This window comes from Panulirus ornatus, chromosome 34 (assembly GCF_036320965.1).
Source record: "Panulirus ornatus isolate Po-2019 chromosome 34, ASM3632096v1, whole genome shotgun sequence".
Classification (NCBI taxonomy): domain Eukaryota; kingdom Metazoa; phylum Arthropoda; class Malacostraca; order Decapoda; family Palinuridae; genus Panulirus; species Panulirus ornatus.
The window spans coordinates 17,462,495-17,487,503 of record NC_092257.1 but is presented as its reverse complement, the minus strand read 5'-3'; the positions used below and the strand labels follow the sequence as shown (position 1 = coordinate 17,487,503).

The following is a 25,009-nucleotide window of genomic DNA, read 5'->3' as shown; positions in this document are numbered from 1 at the left end:
GTGGGTCACTGTCGAAGGTGCTGATGCAGCACCGAGACACTAGAACTCACAGACACTCGTAAATGACCTCCGCCAGAAGTGAAGTTTACGTAATTATGATAAGATTTACGTACGTTTAGATTGTTTCCTTTGCTCTTATTTTTTTTTGCTACTTTTGGATCGTGTCATTTTACTATGGGGATAACCATCTATATCCCACAGTAACGAAGCACAAAATAGATTCACCTGGGCGTGATAGGCTATAGTGTATACGTTCGCGGAGGGCACTGCAAGTGTCCTTCAACTAGTTGCTTAGATGAGGAAGGTGTTCATCCTAGTGGGGTGACTGATGGTGGCTTGGGTCGTGGGTTCTGCTTGAGTGGCAGTGGCGTGCAACATATCAAGGGTGTGTGTGTGTGTGTGTGTGTGTGTGTGTGTGTGTGTGTGTGTGTGTGTGTGTGTATTGAGGCTGATGTATTGAGAGGCATGTTTTCTCTGTGCCAGATGTCAGCAGTTTGTGGAGGGTCGACAGAAACAGGAGACCAGGGAGAGAGTAAGGGAGAGGGGAAGAGGGGAATATCTTGATATTGAACTAGAAATTAAAAAAATCATGTTTGTCTGAATATATGCAGACAGAGTATTTCAGTGATTGTATTGGAGAAGGATGCACATAGCTAGGGTTAGGTGGAGGCAAGTACAGAGCTCACAGTGAGTACAATACCTTGACACAGGGAGGGTGACAGGTGGGCCTAGTGGGGCCCAGGTGGGCCCAGGGACCCGGAGGGTCCTCCTCCCGTCAGAAAGGGAGGAATAGCATTAATGTCGCCGGTACATAACAACACAAGGGAGCGTACGACATACGTATATAGAATATCAGGCCATTTTAGAAGGGGAGGGAAGGCACAGGACAGACCGGCAACACAGTGCAGTGCACGGGACAAAATTGAACGAGTAGTAATACAGCCAAGGTTCAGAGGACAATAGACACATGCAACATACGTTACAGGATACAGTGGGATAGATACTGAAATTCAACATGACTCGGCAGATTCAATACGTACAGAAGCAAATCATATTTTTTGATTGCCTGGGTGGCTAGACACATAGCTGGGGACGGGTGGTATGCAGAGCCCGGAGCGTTTGTGCATGAACAGTTGACGGGCAACAGTATTGCCAACAGAGCCCACTACCACACCCTCCAACATTATTATATACAAGACTGTTGTTGAATTAGGGAGTTCAGAGAAGTTTCTTCGTCCTGAACATTACGAGATGTGTGTGTGTTAGCGGTTCATCCATAACAGTGTTCTACCTCAGACACATGAATTTGCCTGGTGTAAATTGTTCATTTCTTTCATGATACTTTTTCGTTATTGTTGTTCAGTGTCTGTAAACAGGTCACTTGCTATGTAAATTACTGATTGATTGGTTCACTACTACCTTGTTAATCTTTTCTTACGCTGTAGCTTGTAATGTACTTCAGTCACTGAAGTACCAAAATCCCTAGACCTTTTGTGCACTTTGTATCCTCTTTTACGCCACCGCCCACAGGATGGGCAGGAGTGCACAATAAATTAGCCGATCTTGCGGTAAAAAATCAAATTAAAATCATTAGAAGGACGCCTGTGTGGCCTGCAAGCCAGAGAGTTCATATAGCCCCGAGGCAATAGAACGCATTGGCGCACATATAGACACAATGTACAGACATAGCTGAGGGAATAGTGTTGATATAGCACCGATACCATAGAGCGCATAGACGTACATAGAGACACCATACAGGTATAGCTGAGGCCATAGTAATATTTGCATATGGTGCATGGATAAGTTTGAGGTTGTCAGAAATCGTAAAATGGTCACTGAGTTCCTCTAAATAACAGGTCTTGAGACTTGAAAATTCTGGTTTTGGGTTGGTTGAGGAACTGGCTGACGCTGGCACAGGCTTCTGTGGGGAGAGGGAAATGAACGCTGAGGAAAGAGGAGGAGAACCACAGAGGGAAACAGAATCTGTGTGGAGGAAGAGGAGGGGTGGCTGAGAGTGAGGGAGAGGGAAGGTGGGAGGGTGAGTTGGGGCGGGGGATTGGGGGCGTACTCACACAGGGTCCCTCCCGTCCGTCAGACGACCCTCGCACACCGCACACACACACACACATGAAACGTGGGTGTGTGCGGCGGTCGGCTGCGGCTCTGGTGGACTCCTCCCTCGCTCCTGCTGGCCCGTGTGGACTGCCATGCTCACCACAGCTGCCGAGGAACTTGGAACTTGGTGACTAGTGGCCGCGTTGAGCCCTGGCATGCCATGAACGTTGATGATGCTGGCTTGGTGACTCGGCGTTGTGAGGAGTCTTGACTGCTGTGGGGGAGAGACCCCGGTGTGCTGGTGGTGATACCATCCCGGTGATGACAAGAACCAAAACATTTTTGACTTACTGAGGGACACAGACACACCTCGCGTGTGCTGAAGGACTGTGTCTCTACCCCTGAAGTGATGCTGGTAGCAGTGTGGTGCCTGTGTAGTGACGGTGGTACGTTGACGCAAGTGTAAAGTGTACGATTAGTGCAGTGTCCATCGCTGGAGACGAGTCCTGGGCGTGCACTTGTATTGTGGTGGTGGTGGCGGTGTGACCGCGTGCCTGTGTGTGATTGAGGAACTGTGTCACCCACGGGTGTGCCGATGCCTTCATAAGTCACACGTGTTCATGTTGACGCCCAAGTGTCAGTAGCGTGAGCATGGCACCTTGTCTCCACCGTAACCACTGATGGTATTTACAGTGGTCCAACCAAACCTGTACGCTGGTGAGTCCTTGAGAGTGTTACCAGTGTGTGTGTGTGTGTGTGTGTGTGTGTGTGTGTGTGTGTGTGTGTGAGGGGGATGGGGGGAGGATGTGTAGTACCCACCGAGTGGCAGGAACAGTGGCCCTTCATGCCCCGGCCTGGCAAGGGGTACTGGCGTCGGGTCGGCCGAGGAATCTTCCCCACCTACCACCCCCCCCACATACACACACACACACACACACACACACACACACACACACACACACACACCTCCTGCCACACCAGTTCATGACGTGCCACAGCCACATTGTCCTCCACTGGCTGCGTCTGGCTCTGCAAAACTTTCTTTGTGGCCAGGGTAACCCTCTGTGGCCAGGGTTACCCTCTGTGGCCAGGGTTACCCTCTGGCCAGGGTTACCCTCTGTGGCTAGGATTACCCTCTGTGACTAGGGTTACCCTTTGTAGCCAGGGTTACCGTCAGTGGCCATGGCAATCCTCTATGCCCAGGGTTACCCTCTGTGGCCAGGGGTTACCGTTTATGGCCTAGGCAACCCTCTAAGTGGACAGGAATGCACGTTTTCTTTTTTTTTTTTCTTTCCAGGCATTATGTGGGCGATGATGTGTCCACCAGACACTCGCTTATAGTAGCCGTCAAGGTGACGGAGGGTCTTGACTGATGTAACTGCTATTGTGTGTTTAGTTATTGTGATTTTGTTTTTTCTCTGTAATGAACGTTTGATTATCGCTGGGAAGAAGTTGTTCAGACGTTGGGATATTCTATGATTAAGTTGGGATAAGGTCTTGTGTGTGTGTGTGTGTGTGTGTGTGTGTGTGTGTGTGTGTGTGTGTGTGTGTGTGTGTGTGTGTGCGTCGGTCGCGAGTGGCGTGTTCAAGATAGATGGGGTTGAGTGACTTGGTTTTAGATGAAAGGGCGGTAAACACACTCATTCGACGCAGGGACCCGGGTTGCGTTATTTTTTTTTGTTTTGAAATTATTTGGTTTCTAGATATACATAGACGACAAAGAAGATGGCTCGACCGTAACCGATCCCAGCTACGGCCGCTGTGTGAAACGAGACTGGTCGGTGTTGCGCCATCGGACCCGGGTCGCGATCCTTTACCCAAGTACGAGAATGCGTTCCACGATCGCTCTAGTCCCACGTCTGGTACCATTTGTTATCCACGAATGGCACGAGTAGTCCTCCTCCTCCTCCTCCTCCTCCCCGTCCCACATTTTAGGTTCTTGTGACCCGTAGACCCCAACCAGCCGTGTGGGTTCGAGTACCAGTGAACCCGTGTATCTCGAGCCTCCCCGGTGAACACCGCTACCAGAGCGGCGCCGACTTTGTAGGCTGAGTGGACCTCCTCGCCACCACTTGACTTGAGGCTGGCCATAAGGTCGACCTTTGACCCCCCTCATCATTGAGTTACTAAGGAAGTCATTCATGCCGGCCCTCTGCTTGGCCAGCCGTGCCGCAGACGAGTAATATGAACGGTAATGCGAGACCTGACACGCTGACGAGGGTATCCGCGATGCTGACGAAGGATGTTAGATCAGCCTTGTGTAGTTAAGCAGTACAAAGCCGGAGGTGTGTGTGTGTGTGTGTGTGTGTGTGTGTGTAGTGTAGTGTCAGGTTAAAGGTGACAGAGTCTGGTCAGGTCAGCGGTGCCACTGGTGAAGGCCGCGGGCTTTGTCAACAGAGTAAGCCCAATGGACGGGAGCGCCGCCTCCTCCCGTCAGTTTACCTTTTCAATCAGGCGTTGTTATCCGCCCCCCGGATGTACGCGCAGTAGTTCCCTGACGTCTCTATGCGTATCAGCTGTCGGACGAACGGTCAGGCGGCGTCTGTTAAGAAGAAAAAAAAAAGACTTGCTTAACGCGACACTTCCCTCAGATTCTGGTCCTGGTATTAGGAGCCGCGTACTGGCTGCACCCGCGGCACGTCAGCTGGTGACCCGACGCCCCACGAACTCACGAACTTAAGAGAATCTTGCTGATGATATTGCTCCTCTACACCCGAACTCCCAGCGTATTGATAGTCCCTCTGTAATCTGAGGGCGGTTAAAACTTCCTGGGCAAGTACAAACAGAGTGCTAGACCAGTCAGGGTGTGGGGGGGTATGGTAGTCCTGCTGGGCGTGCGCGCGCGCGCTCTTCCTCCGACTGAGCGGAGGAGCGAGACGGCAGACCAAACAGTTCTCTTCGACGCCATCGTCCCATGAAATACTCGTGGCAGCGTGAACATACAGTGTGAATGTAGATACATCACCGAGGAAAACTCACGTATGAAGTAGTTAGAAACTTCCAATGTGCATTCAGAGTGTGACTGATGGCACGAGGTAAAGATAACAGTAAAGGAGAAAAATTGTACGTAGGTTAAAGGACTCGGGTGTGTGTGTGAAGGGATGAGATTTCCTCCATGCTTATTGGGAGGAGTCGCTATGTAGGGTGTGGTTGGTGACGTCGGCCCTACGCAGGGGTTGATCACTGAAGGGAGGGTATTGTGGGCCTCACTCAACCCTCACTCTTCAGAGGTGTACAAATGATGTGGACTGGGTTCGCTTGCCTCAGAGGACCTGTTGCTCTCTTGGGTGACGCGGCCCCTCTGGTTGCCACGTAGGGTCACGAAGGAGTTGGGCGGAGTCTCCCGTTGCTCAGTAAGGTCAACGGAGTCACCTTGCAGCGTTCCCGGAGGGGGGGGGGGGGTCGTAGGGTCTGTAGCAGCAGAGTTAGCAGAGGTCACAGTTCAAGCGGGTCCCCCGGTACATGAAGCAATTGTGTGGTTGGTTATTCTTCCTCTGATGCGTCGTGTTCCGTTCCCCGGTGCTGTGAGGTGCTTGGCTCAGAGGCACGCCATGGAGGAGGTATTGGGCTGTGGTGGAGGTGAGGGGCTGTGGTGGAGGTGTGGGTGTAAAGACAATGATAGATATTTAAGAGGAAATGAGATGGAATTGTGTGGGTGTGGAGGTGAGTAGATACACATGTGTGGTGTGGTTACATACATTTGGTTGAGTGAGTAAGTAGAGATGATGGGACTGCCAGGGGGCGAAAACAACGAGAAGGATTGTATATATATATATATATATATATATATATATATATATATATATATATATATGTGTGTGTGTGTGTGTGTGTGTGTGTGTGTGTGTGTATTTGTGTGTGAATTTAAGGATTATATAAACTCTAAAGTTAGCAAAGATGTGATAGAAATTTCAGGATTTTGAGTGATTTAGTCAGATTGTTGAGTGGAGGTGGCGACGTGTTGGAGGAAGGGAGGCTCTTGTCTCTTGTGGCCGAGTGACAGCAGGCGGAGGTTATCATTGTATGCTCTAGCCGTCTGTCCTATGGTAGGCTGGCTGGCGGTCTCTGTCAGTTCCGAAAAGTTTGGGAAATATTACTTGAGTTGTGGTTTATGTTATGATCGTGTTGATGATCAAGGTTGGGTCCCGTCGGTGAGGTGCTGGATTGAGGTGGTCATCAGTTAACCGTGTTTCCCTGAGATGCTTAAAATGAATTGTTTTTCGGCTCATGCTTAGCGAGGTGCACGAGTAAAGTCAAGAAGACTGTCACAGCCTCCCGGTATGTGGGTGTGCTGATCCTTCACCGCGTTTTGTAAGGTGTGGTGAGGTGGTGTGTGTGTGTGTGTGTGTGGGAGACATGGCTAGTGGATATGTTGTGGAGGACTGGCCGGGGACACTGGTGGTGTTATCACTCGTCCTCGCTGGTGTGTCCTTACTCGGCCCCACCCCATCCTACCCCAACCCAACCCCCACTTCACCCTAGGGGTTACTCCCCACTCCACACGCCACCCCAAGGGGTTGCACTTTCCACCCCGCTCCGTCTCACTTCAGTGGATACAATCTCTCCTCCCTGTCCCACCTAAACTCGGGTGTTTTTTTTTCTTCACCTCACCCCCAAGGGACAGTCTCCCCACCCCAGACCAATTTGGTTTTTCAGCAAGAGCGGCGAATTCATTGAACACTCCTGCCCATCCTGTGGGCGGTGGCGCAAAGGAGGATACAGGGTACACGTCAGTGATTGCGTTACGTAAGGAAGTCACATTTTGAATGAACTAACTATTTACGATAGGCAAAGGTAGGATACTCTGCAAATGTCTGGACGAAAAATGATTATGGATGGATTATCTGGACATATCTTATAATCCAGTTTGTGACACTTGTGTGAGGAATAGCTCAGCTGGCATAGTTGTATATCCTGTTTGTTTACTACCACTAGCAAAGGCAAGTTCCGAACAACGAGCATCTGTAGCTCAGCCAGAGTCAGGCAACAACAGTGTCGTCTTCTGCTGATCCAGTTGGTAGAACTATACGTGAGTGTGGTTCTTCATGCCAAATGTTGTAGTGGTAGATGGATCAGCTGGCGTCTGTTTCCATTGGTCTGAAGTCTCAAAGGAAAATTTTCATCGCGTACTCTCTCAGTGATAAGTTAGGGACAGACGGACCCACATCATAATCAGCTTCATCTTTGAAGACATTAATGATGTATAGCGACTGTATCAGTCCAGTCACGCATTCTGAGCCCAAGACGTGAAGGAGACAGAGTGGAAGGTATTCCGTCTCCCTCCTGGATAGTCCTGGTACCTCACCCCAGGACTTACGCTCCCCACCCCGCCCCCATCTCAACCCAGGACCGACGCTCCCCACCCTGTCTCCGTCTCATCCCAGGGATTACGCTCCCTACCCTGTCTCCGTCTCACCCCAGGGATTGCGCTCCCCACCCCGTCCCCGTCTCACCCCAGGGATTACGCTCCCCAGCCCGCCCCCATCTCACTCACCCCAGATGTCACTCCCATACCATGTCCCACCTCAGCGAAGGGGTTACTGTCACCCAGCCCCCCCCCCCCCCCCCCCCCCACATCATCCCAGGGGTTACTCTCCCTACTTCGCCCTAGAGTTCCCTCTCACTACCACACCCTACCTCACCTCGTCAGCATCACAACCCATACATTCACGTCTCCAGTCTTCTGACAAGTTTGTCACAAGCCTCTTACTTGTGAAGTGAAGTAAAGAAATGCGTACACCCATTCATATACATATACATGTAATACTTGATAACCTTTCCGATGTAGCGCCAGGAACTGACGAAGAAAGGCCGCATTCACTCATATCCATTCTCTTACTGTCATGTGTAATGTACCGAAACCACAAGCGTCCTATCCACAACCAGGCCCCACAGACCTTTCCATGGTTTACCGCGGATGTTTCACATGCCCTGGTTCGGTCTACTAACAGCACATCGAAGTTTATATTTGAATTGTTTTATGCTTAAGATATATGGAGGGTGGCAGCGTCCATTGCCCGTCTGATGGCTGGCAAGGAGGCGGTTCGCTGGTAGCCCGGAGCGCCACTCGGTCGCTCGAGGTGATACACGCTGGACGCCGTTGAAGTTCATAGTCATTATTTTGATTTCCGGGTCCAGCTCCCCCTTGCAGCGGACGTGCGGGAGGGCAGCATGGTTGCTGGAGGTACGCAAGGAGGCGGGCGTCTAGTGTAGGGCAGCCTAATTGGAACGCATGTTTAGCCACGCGTGTTAGGCGTATAGTTCACGTCGCCCCATGTGAACAGTGTTTATACGCAGTATACTGTGCCTGTGGTGGGCGTAGCATCTAGGCCAGGGCCTGCCATCGGTACACCGGAACACGGACTGATCCCCACCCACCCGTCCGTAGGCTCTTGCCTCTCCCCGGACACATGTACGGACAAGAGCAAAGCAGTGGGCCAAACCGTTACCACACTATAGGAGAATAAGAATATGATTATATGAATTGTATTACGAAAGGACTGATTTCCCCTATCTTTTCGATCTGTCAGCAACACACACACACACACACACACACACACACACACACACACACACACACAGAAGCCCTTGAGGATGTGGTCAGCGATGGCGAGGATGACCCCCCAAAAGTGTGTGTGGTGCTGTCGGCCGCCTAGTACACTCCTCCGACCCGTGGACCCTCAGGGATCTACCAGTCTTCCTCTGGTTAGTGTGACGTACGACGCGCTTCCCTTGTACGGCCCCTGCTCGTCACCATGACATGGGGGAAGTCTTGTTCGTCGGCTGGGGTAAACTGCCAGTTTGTGGCCCGCATACTGCATGTGAGATGAGGGGGTAAACTGCTTGTGGTGTGTGGGTAATTCTCGTGGATGAGGCTATTTTTCTTTTCTTCATTGTGGTGTAAGTCGCTTGTGTGGTGACAGAGAGTTGATGAAGGTGTGTTCTGGTGCGTGTGTGTTGTAGTGTGACGTGTTTTGCGGTAGAAAAGTGCGTATGACGGTGAGGTGGACGATGTGACGTGTAGACCAGTTTTCAGGCGTGGAATGGTAATAGGTTACCTCGGGTGGTGTGTGTGTGTGTGTGTGTGTGTGTGTGTGTGTGTGTGTGTGTGTGTGAGAGAGACGGTGTATTGGTTGTTATATGTGGAACGGTAGGCTGGTTGCTCTGGTGTGTATGTGACGCCATCGGCTATGGTGAGAATATGTATGCATGTGTGGGTGTGTGACAGTGTAGCAGTGTTGTGTGTTCACTCATTCTTCAGTTCAGGTAGTAAAAGGAAGATCTTTGGTGACTGAGCACCAGCTAGTGTACTGTGAGTGTGTCTGTGGGCCCCGGGGTAAGACAAGGGGGTGGTCGTCTCCTCTGGCAGTAAGGTGGGTCTTGCTGTTTGTGATCGCCAGGACGCACTCTGCTTGACCCCGATGCCTCAGCTTATTCCCCCTGTTGTCTTGGTATGGTCGGTCAGTGAGAGAGAGAGGAAAGAGGAAAAAAAATAGTCTCCTTTATGAACCAGTATCAAACCTACCCTGGGAGTTAGCTGGGTGGTGGACTGTTGCCTTCTTCATTCGTGCTGTTGGACATCCCATCATCTGTCCCTACTCTCGCACACACGACTTGCTGTTTGAGCCACATTCGGGGCCACATTGCGACACGACTACAAGTTCGGACCACATTGCGATATGAACCATATTTGCACCGCTTTGCGGTATGAGCCATATTCGGACCGCATTGTAATGAGAAACATGTGCGGACCACATTGCAATATGAACCATATCCTGCCCACATTGTCTGTCCGTGTCGCTTATCATACATGTACGTCATCATCCCAACATTTGCATAATTTTCTAATCCGTGCGTCTGAGTGATGGGCCACGGCCGTGGTGGCTACCGTCCCGACCCGCCATATCCCATTAGGACATCTGTGTCGTCGGGTATCGATTCGCTGATAAAGTGATCGATTTTCTCGTTTGTATCGCGGAGAGATAGGAGCGCCACTGTTCCATGTGGCGCGGCCCGCCGCCGGGCCTGCGAGGAGCACAAGGGAACGTGTTCCGTGTGGCTCCGCTTGGCGGGACTGCAAGGAGCACCGGGGTGTTCCGTATAACTCCGCCAGTTGGGCTTGCATCAGTTAACATTGCACAGTAATATGCGTCACCAGGTCTTGTGTATAGAAGTCACCCCGTCATTCCAAGAGCCTGGCACATAATGGTCATCCCGTCTAACGAATGTTCATATAATGGCAGCCAAAGCCCCGTAGCCTCTAGCCCCGTGGCTGGCTGCTTTGTATGTCGAATGAATGTATGCAGCAGTGTGAGGTGACTGTTGATGGGCGTGTGGCAAGTATGTGTGGAGCGCGTGGCGGGATGGTGCTAGTGTGGCGTGTGGAGGGTGTGGCAGGCAGGGTGGTGGTATTGTGGTATGGTGTAAGGGTTGGTAGGGTGCTGTGGTGGAGAGGATGGCAGGGTGTTGGTAGTATGATGTGGTCCAGGGGGTGGCATGGTGGAGAGGGTGGCAGGGTGGCGTGGTGGAGAGGGTGGCAGGGTGGTGTGGTGGAGAGGGTGGCAGGGTGCTGTGGTGGAGAGGATGGCAGGGTGTTGGTAGTATGATGTGGTGCAGGGGGTGGCATGGTGGAGAGGGTGGCAGGGTGGTTTGGTGGAGAGGATGGCAGGGTGGTGTGGTGGAGAGGGTGGCAAGGTGGTGGTAGGGGTCGAGAGTAGTGACATCAAGGGAGAGTTGTCATCGAGGGTTGGCCGCTGGCGCCACAAAGGCTACCCGCGCCCGACACCACACAGAGGGGCTCCCGCGAGAGGATTTCTACTCACAGGATTAACAACGACGGCCTCTGTTGCCACACAGCCCAGCATGTTCCATGAATTATTTAGACACAGTGAAACGTACGTAAAGAAACCCCCAACACTGCACGTTAGGGTGACAAGCCATCAGACGGGGTTTAGATTCAACCCATTACTGATGTTAACTGTTACATTAACAATGGTCCTCCCCTGAGCCCGGGAGAGAGAGAGAGAGAGAGAGAGAGAGAGAGAGAGAGAGAGAGAGAGAGAGAGAGAGAGAGAGAGAGAGAGAGAGAGAGAGAGAGAGGATGGGAAAAAAAAAAAGAAATAATGGCAGCGAACCATAAGGCGGCCATTATAGATGCCAAATGGTCCAGACTGATGAAACTCTAGGCCTCGCGCGCCACACAGCAGGATGAACCCAGCAGATTCGTCTTTCTTATCGGGCTCGGGATTATGAGCATACACGGCCCTAGTCATGGAGTTGGGCAAGAGCTGGTGTAACATGACCGTACTCAATCATTTCCTCATCAGGACGCCAGTGATGAGAACTTGGGGGGGAGGGAGACCACCGTCAGATGGAACGCTGTTGCTACGGGCTACATTTAATTACTACCACTGACGAGTTCCGCCCGTAGCGATAGTGTGTTTTAGCCCCCTGCTTGACCCACCTGAGGCCCGGCTCCGCTCGTACAGAGGTGGACTGTTATTTGAAAGGAATTAAAGAGCATTTAGGTTGTCCGTTCCCGCTCGTGAATGGAGGGTTGAAAGGACACCAGAAAGCATTTGGGGCTTTGCGTTAAGCCTCGGCCGTTAGCAACATTATCAGGGGGCTCCGAGCGTGCAGTGTGTGGATGTTTATGTACGGTGCTTGTGGCCACACGAAGTTTTCGGCAAAGTCTTTCGTTATATTCGTTCTGACGACGCATCACCTCCAGGAACCCGGCTCCGTACAACTTTTTCTCCAAGGGAAGGTCTTTATAAATTGTTTCTTCGTTATAGTTTACCGTAGCGAGTGGGACGGTGGCTGAAGTGATTACGAAAGTGTCGTTCCGACCAGTAGGAGGGCACCAGTGTAAGGTCTGGAGCATCATCTTGAGTTAAGTAAGAGCCAGCCTTAATTAAAGTAGGACTGTACTTGTGTGAAGAGAGCGTGTCCCTCAGCGGAGGGTGGAGAGGGTAGCTGTGGGCCTCACCTCTGACCCGCACCACAACGGAATATTAAACGTTTTATTGAGGCGCCGTAAGTACATTGTCTGGCTGTGGCGTCGCCGGGCCACCCCAGGCAACGTCCCACGCCAAACCTGCTGGGGACCAGATCCACTCCTCGTGTCCACTACCCGAGAGGAAACTGTGGTGCAGTGTCTAGTCGTTATTTCGGATTTTGTGGCGGTGGTGTTGCTGGAGTGCGGGGAGGCGTGACCCAGAAGCCTGGCGGGGCCGATGTAGCAACAGATGTGCGTCCCTCACCAACGCGGCCGCCTGGGTCACCGTCGTCGCCGCCGCCACACTTGTTGCTCCTGACCCTGCCGATAATAGAGTGACTGCCATTATGATAATCGTGTCGCCCGTCCATTGGCAAGATTGGTTGATTGTGATGTCGTCGTCATTTAATTTGCTCACCCTGAGAGAGTGTGTGGGTGGGAGGGTAAGAGTGTGGTTGTGCAGAGTGCGAATGGAAATTGGTGTTTGCCAGCGTCATGTAAGACGTAATGATGGCACACTTCCGTAGTGTGTCAAGTGTCCGGCGTACACACGGTGACCAGCCAGACCACGGCGGTTGGGGCCTCTTCCTCTTGCGGGGGATGTGGATAGCTTTACAGAACTTCTTAGTATTGAATTTGTTGCTTCCTGGTGGTGACAGTGTGGCCAGGAGCGACCCGCCATCGTGACACACCCACCACTCCAGCATACCCACCACCCTAGCACACCCACCACCCAGACACATCCACCACCGTAGCACACCCACCACCCAGACACATCCACCACCCTAGCACACCCACCACCCAGACACATCCACCACTCCAGCACACCCACCACCCGAGCACACCCACCACCCCAACACACCCACCATCCACACCAGCACACCCACCACCCACACCAGCACACCCACCACCCTAGCACACCCACCACCCAGACACACCCACCACCCCAGCACACCCACCACCCATGCGGACCCTGGGAGACAGTTGCCAGAGAGCGAGGGTAGTACGAGGTTGTGGTACCGTACACCAGGGCCGTGACTGACCTAACCACATCGTTACTGCTTCCCAGAGCGGCCGGGGAAATCTCGAGAGGGGAGAGGGCAGTTGTGTGGGAGACGGGTGGATGTGTTTCTCTGGTGCGACCATCTCGTGTCCGTATGGGGCAACATGGGACCGTGAAATAATGCAGACCCCTCACCAAGACATACCTCTCTTGGGCTCATGGGCGTGTGGTTCCGTTCATAATGAAATCATCGAGTAATTCGCATTATGATAATATCATTCTCCTTTTTCCCTCCAGTAAAACCATTACTTTAAACTGGTTGACAAGTTCATCTGTACACGACAGGAGTAACTTTACACATTAAGTTGTCTCAGGAAGCCAGATTTAAGTTCACCGTGTGAGGCGTGTGATGTGTTGCTCCGGTGTCTCGAGGTATAGATTGAGGAGGGAGCGCGTGAGGGTTAGAGGGAGGGAGGGTGTGGGTGAGTAAGTAGTAACCGGTAGGCTTAGCGGAGGAGAGACGCCAGACGCCGCTGAAACGAGAGAAGAGAAGAGGGAGGGAGGGAGAGGGGAGGAAGCCTGGGGAGAAGTTGTAAATACGACGGACGAGGAGTGACAGGCTAGTGTGGGGAGGAGGTTAGGGCCACCAGCCATCCCCCCGCCCTCAACCCCCCGGTAAACAGTGTCCACTTGATGTGTATGGCAGAGATGGTGGGACACTGGATGTAAGGGCCACATGTACTCACATACAAGAGACGGTGCATGAATGTACAAGGGTCAGGAGACGGGGCAACATGAGTGTATAACTCTCTCAGGAACACATGAATCGTAATCACACACACACACACACACACACACACACACACACACACACACACACACACACACACACACACCCGACTTAGCGTTTAGCATGCATGCACTGGCCGCCTGGGATCATACCTAAATACAGTTGGTTCGAATCCTGGTCGCAGCATCCGGTCCACAGTCCATCCATCTGTTCATCCTTCCCAAGGGGCTTGTTGGTAACATGGTCACCTGACATAGGCTAGGGTGTGTGTGCGTGTGTGTGTGTGTGTGTGGTATGTGTGTGTGTGTGTGTGTGTGTGTGTGTGTGTGTGTGTGTGTGTGTGTGTGTGTGTGTATAGGAGGAAACACATGGTACATATACAAGATTAAGTGACAGGGCAACAGGAGTGTAAAACTCTCCCCGTTATACACAAATGATACACACACACACACACACACACACACACACACACACACACACACACACACACACACACACACACACACACACTGAGAGAGATAAACAAGCAGATAATATAAAGAAGTGATCTCATCTCCTGCAAATCAAATATTAATTGGCTCAAATTAAATTCAGAACGAGAAGGCAGATTGTATTTGGTACAATATATCATTTTATTCTGATCGCATAAATTATTCTTTAAAGACTAGAAAATATTACATATCACAGGATGAACGTGAGAAGGAATAACAAATGATACAGTTGGATTTAGGAGCAAAATCAAAAAGGCCAAAGAAAATGGTTTAAGGAAGACGGGCTAAAAGGCCAAAGAAAACGGATTAAGGATGACGGGCTAAAAGGACAAAGAAAATGGATTAAAGAAGACGGGGTAAAAGGACAAGAAAATGGGACCCACAGGATGAGCAGGGGAGTGGAGAGCTCCGGGGGGAGTGGTTCTGGCCACGTCCAGGAATGTCTCCTAAATCCCCTGGTGTTTGTATATGTCAAGGCGATCGTCTGCTGCAGGAGGAACCGCTCCCCCGCCCTCACTCCTGCGGCAGCCTCAGGGTAGAGGAGGAGTACTGCAGCAGCCCCCAGGGTAGAGGAGGAGTACTGCGGCAGCCCCAGGGTAGAGGAGGAGTACTGCGGCAGCCCCCAGGGTAGAGGAGGAGTACTGCAGCAGCCCCCAGGGTAGAGGAGGAGTACTGCGGCAGCCCCAGGGTAGAGGAGGAGTACTGCGGCAGCCCCAGGGTAGAGGAGGAGTACTGCAGCAGCCCCCAGGGTAGAGGAGGAGTACTGCGGCAGCCCCAGGGTCGAGGAGGAGTACTGCAGCAGCCCCGAGGGTAGAGGAGGAGTACTGTGGCAGGGCGGCCCGGTCGCTGGGTCTGGTTAGCACTGCTGCCATAGCAAGTACCGTCTCTCCTGACGGAGGCGTCCCAGCGCTGGTCGCCACCTCGCCGTGGGGTGTAATTAAGTAATTTTTAATTACCTAATTGTACTGTGCAGGGATGGGAGTTCTACACCCTGTGGCAAGGGCTCATCCCATGGACTGTGTGTGTGTGTGTGTGTGTGTGTGTGTGTGTGTGTGTGTGTGTGTGTGTGTGTGTGGGTGGGTGTGTTACGGGGAGTGTTACACGTAACGTTGTATGAATGTACTATGTCTCTTCTCCTACAAACGCACACACACACACACACACACACACACACACACACACACACACACACACACACACACACACACACACCTCCGGAATATGTGTTTTTTGCAGGTGACGTAATGGGGAATGGGAGACTGCGTTATTTTTTGTGTTTCCTATTTTTTTTCCTGCCAAAGCGGCTAATTTATCGCTCACTCCGAACCCATCCTGTGGGCGGTGAGGCAGAAGAGGGGGATACAGAGTGTGTTGCAGGGAGTTGAGGTGGTTGTGACAGAGCTCCTGGCCGAGGGTGCGGGTGTGACGGTGGTGCTGTGGAAGCTCACCTGGATTCATTGTAGCCGTCGTCCTCCGCCTCCCTCCATGGAATTGAGCGATGCCTTTGTGTACGGAATCATGACGGCAAAGTTGGTGTCCATGAAATGTACGGGTTCGATTCTGAACCACCGCTGAGAAGTTTATATATATATATATATATATATATATATATATATATATATATATATATATATATATATATATATATATATATATATATATATATTTATATATATCGATCAACCCCCAATGCTGGATGAACAGCTAGGTTGACTGTGGACCGACTGCCACAACCAAGATTCGAACCTATGCGCTCGACCCTGGGCGGCCCCATGCATGCGTTACGGTCAGGGACGCTAACCGCTACACCACGGAGGTATTCGTTTGTTTGTACGTATGTGTGTGTGTGTGTGTGTGTGTGTGTGTGTGCGTGCGTGCGCGCGCGCGTGTGTAAGTATGTGTGCGCGTGTCTTTGTCTTGGTGACACAGCAGACGGCGGGGCGCGGCGGCCGACACACGTGCTCGGCAGGACAAGTTGGCGGGTCCCGCACGCGTCACCTGCCCAGCGCGGCCTCTCATACTACCTGCAGGTTTTTGTGCACCTCGACGCTGATTTAGTCTATCATCTTTAGCAGTGGCTGGAGGGGGCGCTCGGTTCTGCAGCTGTGTTGTAAGGGCGGGCACGGGGGTGGTGAGGTGTGGTTTATCGTGTGTGTGTGTGTGTGTGAGTGTGTGCTCCTGCCGCACGCTGCCCAGCTGACCCCCTCCACACACACACACACACACACCCGTGCACCGTCTGCAGCAGCCACGTGTTGCCCCTTAATGATGTGCTTCCCAGTGTCTGTGTGGGTCCTCGCCTCCCAGGTGACCTCATGCCCACACGCCTTTGCCTCCTGTCTTGGTCACAGACCACGTCTGTTGTGGCCCAGTGTTTGGGGGGGGGATCTCTCTCTCTCTCTCTCTCTCTCTCTCTCTCTCTCTCTCTCTCTCTCTCTCTCTCTCTCTCTCTCTCTCAACTAACATCTTGAGCTCACGATGGCTCGCTGGGGCCTCTTGGGCACGCCTGTGAACCTCTTGCCTGTGACCCGGCCTTTTTTTTTTTTAAAAAAGGCCTAGCCATTGTTCCCAAGGGTCTCCCTGTCGTCCTTAAAGGTTATACAGTTTAGGTGTTGCCAGTGGTCGCGTGCTGTAGGCAAGATTCAGCGTTGTGTGTTGACGCCACGGAGTGTTGTCTGGTTCCTGTTGTTGTTGTTGTTGTTGTTGTTGTTGTTTGGCTTGTTCGTTGCGTCATGTTTACCATGGCCGGTGATGCAGGGTCCGAACCTGTCTGAATATGTCAGAGGAAGAGGCTCCTGGTGATGGATGAGGGCCGGTGTCAGTGATGGATGGCGGGGCTACAGTATTTGTCAGAAGTTATTGTGCTGTGGCACTTGTGATGAGGTACCCGTGGCCTAGTTTGGTGAGGTACCATGTATTAGTTTGATGAGGTACCGTGTGTTAGTTTGATGAGGTACTGTGAGTTAGTTTGGTGAGGTACTGCGTGTTAGTTTGATGAGGTACCGTGTGTTAGTTTGATGAGGTACTGTGAGTTAGTTTGGTGAGGTACTGCGTGTTAGTTTGATGAGGTACCATGTATTACTTTGGTGAGGTACCATGTATTAGTTTGGTGAGGTACCATGTGTTAGTTTGATGAGGTACCATGTGTTAGTTTGGTGAGGTACCATGTATTAGTTTGGTGAGGTACCATGTATTAGTTTGGTGAGGTACCATGTGTTAGTTTAGTGAGGTACCATGTGTGTCAGCTTAGTAACACATGTAACATGCTAACATATATGCACTGTTCTCTATCCTAACACACTTAAACCTTGCTCTGTTTGCTAAGACACCATCCCCCGTTCTACTGATCTTCCTGTTGTTACTGTTGGAGGAACTCTAAAACCACAACAGTAAGTACGTCACAAGCAACAGTAGTCTTCATACCTTGACAGTAACTTCCCTCGTAGTGCCGAGGGTGTAGGAACCCCCCAACCCCCCCTGGCCCCCCGAGAGCGGCCATGTTGTAGATCCGTGGGTCTGTAGGTGTCCCCCGTGTTCAGTGCTCGGCTTTAAGGCATCGTTTGAAATAGCTGCATATATTGACCAGGTCTGTCTCTCTCTCTCTGCCCGCATGACTGCGGCAGTATTGTCAGGTCTCCAGAAACCAGACATCACTAGGCCATTACACACACACACACACACACACACACACACACACACACACACACAGAGTGAACAGTTCGTCGAGAGATGGAGGGACGAAGCAACCAGAGGATATGATATGTAATTAAGCAATAAACGTCAAGAAAAAAACGATGTAAAGAATGAAAAGAATGACTTTTGCAGTATGAGAGTGGCTGATGACTGGGATAGAATGACTGAGTACGTGGTTTGATGCAGACACCCACCGTACGTATAGATTTAAGATGTGTGATTGTGGAGAACGTTCAAATGACGAGGCCCCACGAGTGTAAAACACCTTCCTTCCCCGTGCGGTATAGGAAGGTAATTCCACACACACACACACACACACACACACACACACACACACACACACACACTTGTCGACTCATGTCTCCAGCTAAACGCGTCATTATGTAAGGATCAAACCGGTTTTTCGGAGTTACTCCAGTGAGACGTCCAACCCGCTGGAGCCTGACAGGCTGGAGTAGTCCGAGGTGGAGTGTGTGTGTGTGTGTGTGTGTGTGTGTGTGTGTGTGTGGTAGGGAGGTATCGTATCATGCGGCAGTGGGTGTGTCTGGTGTGGCACCTGCGGGAGGGGTTCCTTTGGTCGGGGACCATCAACATCCTACGTCAGTGGCTCCTTGACTGCCTCTGTGACGTGACGCTGGGTCTTGTATCATCCTCAGGCGCTGTGAGCACTATCCCCACACTCTTGCTGGGTCTGGATTTGTCGTCTACACGGTGACGTGACCACGTGTGGAGATCTGCCAGCCATGAGGTGAGCCGAAGGTCGGACGCGTGGACTGTGAGGGGTGGGAGGCCAAGCCTCCAGCTAACCCCGGGCCCTACCCCGCCGCCGGGTTATTATACAAAGGCATGGTCGCCCATGTCTGCTTGTGGCGCCTCATGACGGTACCAACTTGGACTCTCTCTCTCTCTCTCTCTCTCTCTCTCTCTCTCTCTCTCTCTCTCTCTCTCTCTCTCTCTCTCTCTCTCTCTCTCTCAAGCTAAAGGTCCTCCCGGCCCTTTTGCACGTCTGAGACAAGAGAGTTACTGCACTGTACTTACACGCCCAGCCATACATAGGCCAAATAGCCTTGGCGTTATCCGCTCGACTTATATCTTGTGTTGCATTTTCTCTTTCCGCCGAACAGATGTAAAACAGACCCTCGCAAGTGGGAGGGAACAGAAGACACGTGTCAGTAAAACTTTTTTTTTTATTTTTTTTTGTTTTTTGGAGAGGATTGATTTGATTGATTTCTGATACAAGAGCGACGAAGTGATTGTGCGCTCTCCTGCCCATCCTGTGGGCGGTGGCGCAGAAGGAGGATACAGAGTGCACAATAGGTCCAGGGACTTGCTGGGGGTGGAGGGCCTCTCTCTCTGACTGAATTACATTGCCAATTTCTTAGTAATTAAGCTGTTTAGAGGGACTGGCCGGCAATGAATGTTTTACCAAGTTGCGTAGTAAATGAACTGTTTACAAAGACTAAGCAACAGTGATTAAGATTGCACAACAGGGTATATGTTGAATGAATTATCTGCCATAAGATGAGATACTTTTTGAGGATCTGAGGCAGAGGATTTTTATGGTTGGAATGCTTGTTTTTTTCATTTATGTTAGCTGAGACGGCACGGGCAGCTGAGGCCCCAATCAAGGCCATCCCATAAACACTTTCTATATATATATATATATATATATATATATATATTTTTTTTTTTTTTTTTTTTTTTTTTTTTTATACTTTGTCGCTGTCTCCCGCGTTTGCGAGGTAGCGCAAGGAAACAGACGAAAGAAATGGCCCCCCCCCCCATACACATGTACATACACACGTCCACACACGCAAATATACATACCTACACAGCTTTCCATGGTTTACCCCAGACGCTTCACATGCCTTGCTTCAATCCACTGACAGCACGTCAACCCCTGTATACCACATGACTCCAATTCACTCTATTTCTTGCCCTCCTTTCACCCTCCTGCATGTTCAGGCCCCGATCACACAAAATCTTTTTCACTCCATCTTTCCACCTCCAATTTGGTCTCCCTCTTCTCCTCGTTCCCTCCACCTCCGACACATATATCCTCTTGGTCAATCTCTCCTCACTCATTCTCTCCATGTGCCCAAACCATTTCAAAACACCCTCTTCTGCTCTCTCAACCACGCTCTTTTTATTTCCACACATCTCTCTTACCCTTACGTTACTTACTCGCTCAAACCACCTCACACCACACATTGTCCTCAAACATCTCATTTCCAGCACATCCATCCTCCTGCGCACATCTCTATCCATAGCCCACGCCTCGCAACCATACAGCATTGTTGGTACCACTATTCCCTCAAACATACCCATTTTTGCTTTCCGAGATAATGTTCTCGACTTCCACACATTTTTCAAGGCTCCCAAAATTTTCGCCCCCTCCCCCACCCTATGATCCACTTCCGCTTCCATGGTTCCATCCGCTGACAGATCCACTCCCAGATATCTAAAACACTTCACTTCCTCCAGTTTTTCTCCATTCAAACTCACCTCCCAATTGACTTGACCCTCACCCCTACTGTACCTAATAACCTTGCTCTTATTCACATTTACTCTCAACTTTCTTCTTCCACACACTTTACCAAACTCAGTCACCAGCTTCTGCAGTTTCTCACATGAATCAGCCACCAGCGCTGTATCATCAGCGAACAACAATTGACTCACTTCCCAAGCTCTCTCATCCCCAACAGACTTCATACTTGCCCCTCTTTCCAGGACTCTTGCATTTACCTCCTTTACAACCCCATCCATAAACAAATTAAACAACCATGGAGACATCACACACCCCTGCCGCAAACCTACATTCACTGAGAACCAATCACTTTCCTCTCTTCCTACACGTACACATGCCTTACATCCTCGATAAAAACTTTTCACTGCTTCTAACAACTTGCCTCCCACACCATATATTCTTAATACCTTCCACAGAGCATCTCTATCAACTCTATCATATGCCTTCTCCAGATCCATAAATGCTACATACAAATCCCTTTGCTTTTCTAAGTATTTCTCACATACATTCTTCAAAGCAAACACCTGATCCACACATCCTCTACCACTTCTGAAACCGCACTGCTCTTCCCCAATCTGATGCTCTGTACATGCCTTCACCCTCTCAATCAATACCCTCCCATATAATTTACCAGGAATACTCAACAAACTTATACCTCTGTAATTTGAGCACTCACTCTTATCCCCTTTGCCTTTGTACAATGGCACTATGCACGCATTCCGCCAATCCTCAGGCACCTCACCATGAGTCATACATACATTAAATAACCTTACCAACCAGTCAACAATACAGTCACCCCCTTTCTTAATAAATTCCACTGCAATACCATCCAAACCTGCTGCCTTGCCGGCTTTCATCTTCCGCAAAGCTTTTACTACCTCTTCTCTGTTTACCAAATCATTTTCCCTAACCCTCTCACTTTGCACACCACCTCGACCAAAACACCCTATATCTGCCACTCTGTCATCAGACACATTCAACAAACCTTCAAAATACTCATTCCATCTCCTTCTCACATCACCGCTACTTGTTATCACCTCCCCATTTACGCCCTTCACTGAAGTTCCCATTTGCTCCCTTGTCTTACGCACCCTATTTACCTCCTTCCAGAACATCTTTTTATTCTCCCTAAAATTTACTGATAGTCTCTCACCCCAACTCTCATTTGCCCTTTTTTTCACCTCTTGCACCTTTCTCTTGACCTCCTGTCTCTTTCTTTTATAACTTCTCCCACTCAATTGCATTTTTTCCCTGCAAAAATCGTCCAAATGCCTCTCTCTTCTCTTTTTTTTTTTTTTTTTTTTTATACTTTGTCGCTGTCTCCCGCGTTTGCGAGGTAGCACAAGGAAACAGACGAAAGAAATGGCCCAACCCCCCCCCATACACATGTATATACATACGTCCACACACGCAAATATACATACCTACACAGCTTTCCATGGTTTACCCCAGACGCTTCACATGCCTTGATTCCTCGCGTGTCGTAGAAAGCGACTAGAGGGGACGGGAGCGGGGGGCCAGAAATCCTCCCCTCCTTGTATTAACTTTCTAAAATGGGAAACAGAAGTCTTAGAAATATGGAAAAAAAAAAAATTGAGCCATTTAGGGATAGATCTAAACAAATCCTACATGAAATGTCACGACACCTTCATTGTTAATGACAGGAGATTTGAAAATTTTAAAGATTATATCCACCCTTTGCATCTAATCGGCATATCATAGCATATGAAACCATGTAATATATGTGATTTATGACCCCTTTTTTAATCCTTTTGCGCTACCGCTCGCAGGATGGGAATGGGGTGTTCAATGAAATAGCCAGTGCTGCAGACACGAATCATATCCGGCGCTCACGCTCCTGGCCCCATCTCGCATACAATACCATACGCTACTCTTCGCCTGTGCCTTGGCTCGCGTCCCTCTGTGAGCAAGTTTTCATACGGCTAAGGAAGGTCTGAGTTAGCTAAAGGTAGTTACGGTTTGGAAGTGATGTACAATGATGTCAGTATTAAACTCTTGAATATCCGGGCGCAGGAAGGAGCGAGGGTGACCCAGTGTATTATGGTCAAGCGGTGTTGGTCCTGATGGGCGCTGGGGCCGTCACCCAGGCACGTCTTGTCAACAAGCGTGCGATGCTCCGCCAGGCCCCCCTCTGACCCCGGCCAGTTTTTGTCCTGGTGGGGACAAGTCCGCAGCACCTGGCTGTTTGGTGGGCCTGTGTGTGTGTGTTGGAGCAACACCCTCCCCCTAGTAACGCGCGCGCGCGCGCGCGCGCGTGTGTGTGTGTGTGTGTGTGTGTGTGTGTGTGTGTGTTGGCGCTACACGCTCCTTCGTGGTAACACCTGTGTCTGTTGGTGCACCATCCTATATTGTAGTAGTGATTTATTGAGTACTGTAGTGGTGTTTGGCTTGTAAATTGATGATGTATTCAGTACTGTAGTGGTGCTTGACCTGTGAATGATGTATTTGGCATTGTAGTGGTACTTGACCTGTAAAGTTGTAAGGTATTCAGCATTGTAGTGGTGATTCGCCCTGTATATTGGCGATGTATTCAGCGTTTTAATGGTGGTTTGACCTATGTTGTGGTGGCGTAGTTCTGGTGATGGTAGTGCTGATGACTGTGCTGGAGTTTAAGGGTTTTTGTCTTTACATACATTACGGGCGGCGCCTCAGTAACAGAGGTGGTGAGAGGCTGTCTGTTGTTGTCTCGTTCCCTGGTCCCCCGCTGGCGTTGTTCCCCTAGTTCCCTGGTGTCCCCGCTGGCTTTGTTCCTCTCGTTCCCTGGTGTCCACGCTGGCTTTGTTCCTCTCGTTCCCTGGTCTCCACGCTGGCGTTGTTCCTCTCGTTCCCTGGTGTCCACGCTGGCGTTGTTCCTCTCGTTCCCTGGTCTCCAAGCTGGCGTTGCTCCTCTCGTTCCGTGGTCCCGACGCTGGCTTTGCTCCTCTCGTTCCCTGGTCCCAACGCTGGCCCTGTGTTTTCTTTTCGTCGGGGTGGCAGCATGTAGTGTGAGCCGGTTGTAAACACTCGCAGGCGGGGATACTAAAAAAAAAGGGAATTCCTCTCGTCGTTGCCTGTAATTGGAAACGTTTTGTGGCGGTGGTCTTGGTCAGTCACTCTGGCGGGGTGGTTTCCCCGGGAGAGAGAGAGAGAGAGAGAGAGAGAGAGAGAGAGAGAGAGAGAGAGAGAGAGAGAGAGAGAGAGAGAGTCTTGCCTCCCTCGCTTGCTTAAGTCCAGCTTCTATTGGCGGACGTTGAACCTTGTTCAGCAATTTGCCAGTGTACTACATGACCCGTGAGTGGGGACGAGGAGGAGCAGCACTCTGGTGATGCCCGGCCTAATGACGTAGATCCTAAAACCCTGTGTGTGATACTCCTTGTGTTTACACCCACGTCGAGGCTTCTGATCCTCTTTCACTGAAGAGGGTTTTGCCCCTCATCCATCAAGATACTGATCCTTATCACCTACCTTTATCTGAACATCATTTCTCTTCAGCTTTCTTGACTGTGTGTGTGTGTGTGTGTGTGTGTGTGTGTGTGTGTGTGTGTGTGTTGTCGTGTCTTCTCCCCACCCTGCACTGTGCAGCGCCCCGGTTGTCAGCCGCAGCCTACGCCGTGGTCCTTCGGCGGCCCGTTGCTGTGTCACCTTCATTTGATTTGGACCGCTATCGCCGGCTGGTTTACAGTGCAACTCCCCCAGGCTCATCCTGTGTGCGGTAGCGCTAAAGGTTTACAAAGGTCACAGGGGGCGGGGGTCTCCGTCAGACCCCAGTGGGCTGACATTCGTTACATAGATTATTACGAAATTGGTTCATTACATACATTACTTTGTCTCGTGCACCGGCTTCCACCTGACCCTTCCCAGACCAGATACGATCTCTCTCTCTCTCTCTCTCTCTCTCTCTCTCTCTCTCTCTCTCTCTCTCTCTCTCTCTCTCTCTCTCTCTCTCTCGCTCCTCGAGTCTTCCTTGGCGTATCACAAGTTAGTCGACGGGGCGTTGCCGTACCTCCCTCACTCCCTTATCTTCCTCACGGATCTCTCGTCTCTATGCTCCTGGAATACCACCCGACAGTCTCTTCGCTTCAGAACACATTCCGTAAATCATTTTTCCTTAGGGAGTTTTAGTTCGTTATGTGTGTGTGTACCTCTCAACCTCCCTGACTGTGGCAGCAGCCTTGAGAATCATGACCCTCGTGCGTTTCCCCACTTTTCCTCACCTATCGTGTTGCCTCTCCTGCCCCCCTGCTGTACCCTCCCCAGTAGCCAGTCTCAGGCGAGGGAACCGTTTCCATGTCCGTTGGTGATGTTTCCCTGGTCATAGCCTACCTACCTGTGGCCGCATGGTGGTGGCCATGTGCACCTTCATCTCCCAGCTGCTGCGGATACGTTCAGAGCCACGGAATTGTCTGCTGATATCCCACGACTCGTTTGGTCTGTTACGTGTATGATTATATCT

The 25,009-nt window shown here is 50.7% G+C and overlaps 1 protein-coding gene across 1 annotated transcript in view; it reads left to right on the top strand.

Annotated features, from left to right (window-relative positions):
* The first annotated feature begins 2,114 nt into the window (after positions 1-2,114).
* Positions 2,115-25,009, top strand: part of pico (ras-associated and pleckstrin homology domains-containing protein pico) — a 308,846-nt gene continuing 285,951 nt past the window's right edge. The window contains exon 1 of the mRNA XM_071682653.1: positions 2,115-2,772. The gene's annotated coding sequence lies outside the window, so the exon portion shown is untranslated. The remainder of the gene's footprint in view (positions 2,773-25,009) is intronic.